The sequence below is a fragment of the Monodon monoceros genome, unplaced genomic scaffold (assembly GCF_005190385.1).
Source record: "Monodon monoceros isolate NGI ecotype Baffin Bay Population unplaced genomic scaffold, NGI_Narwhal_1 Super_Scaffold_13, whole genome shotgun sequence".
Lineage (NCBI taxonomy): Eukaryota > Metazoa > Chordata > Mammalia > Artiodactyla > Monodontidae > Monodon > Monodon monoceros.
In genome coordinates this window covers 29,417,703-29,418,191 of record NW_021703769.1, presented here as the reverse complement: position 1 = coordinate 29,418,191, position 489 = coordinate 29,417,703, and the positions used below count along the sequence as shown (strand labels likewise).

At 41.3% G+C, this 489-nt stretch overlaps 1 non-coding gene across 1 annotated transcript; it reads left to right on the top strand.

Annotated features, from left to right (window-relative positions):
• The first annotated feature begins 204 nt into the window (after positions 1-204).
• On the top strand, positions 205-276 carry TRNAG-UCC. Its single transcript has one exon. It is a non-coding gene; the product is annotated as a tRNA-Gly (tRNA).
• Positions 277-489: the final 213 nt, after the last annotated feature.

Sequence of the window (489 nt, the reverse complement as noted above, 5' to 3'; positions counted from 1 at the left end):
TGTTGTGGTGGTGGTGATGGTAGTAGTGACTTTTAAACAAGGGAAGAAAAATTTTAACTTGAAAATGTTCTATTCGCTAAGATAATTGCCCCCCTGAAGATGGAGAAAAGGCTCCCTACTGCCTCTGTATACCCAGGGACACCAGTGTTCCATGGGAACCTGTTTGATACTTTTTTTTTCCTAAATAAAAGAAGGATCAGGAATTCCCTGGTGGTCTAGTGGTTAGGATTCTGCACTTCCACTGCTGTGGCCCAGGTTCAATCCCTGGTCAGGGAAATGACCCAACCAAAAGAAAAAAAAGATCATGTAGACTATAATGCTACTCCACATTGGTGGGGGTGAGAACTGGACTAACTAGAGAGTGATTTTGAAGGAGCAATTGACAAGACGAAATGACTAATTAAACAAGAGCCAAAGGTATGAATGACCTCAAGGTAGAAGTGGAAAAAGCCAAAGTGGAAAAAACCCCAACATTTTGAAACAATTCCA